This window comes from Sapajus apella, unplaced genomic scaffold (assembly GCF_009761245.1).
Source record: "Sapajus apella isolate SASKATOON/1434 unplaced genomic scaffold, GSC_monkey_1.0 scaffold135, whole genome shotgun sequence".
NCBI classification, from domain to species: domain Eukaryota; kingdom Metazoa; phylum Chordata; class Mammalia; order Primates; family Cebidae; genus Sapajus; species Sapajus apella.
Window position 1 is genome coordinate 2,396,805 of NW_022437075.1, and position 286 is coordinate 2,397,090.

Genomic DNA, 286 nt, shown 5'->3' on the forward strand with positions numbered 1-286 from the left:
TGGATGGATGGATGGATGATGGATGATGGTTGGATGATGGATGGATGATGGATGGATTGATGGATGAATGGATGATGAATGGATGGATGGATGGAGGGATGATGGATGGATTGATGAATGGATGATGAATGGATGGATGGATGATGGATGATGAATGGAGGATGGATGGATGGATTGATGATGGATGATGGATGGATGATGGATGGATAGATGGATGATAGATGGAGGATGGATGGATAGATGGGATGGATGGATGGATGAAGGATGGAGGATGGATGGATGAAGG

The 286-nt window shown here is 44.8% G+C and overlaps 1 protein-coding gene across 10 annotated transcripts in view; it reads right to left on the minus strand.

Moving 5' to 3' along the window:
- The window catches only part of ZNF444 (zinc finger protein 444), a 15,280-nt gene that overhangs the window by 1,827 nt on the left and 13,167 nt on the right, over nucleotides 1-286 (minus strand). The window lies entirely within an intron of this gene.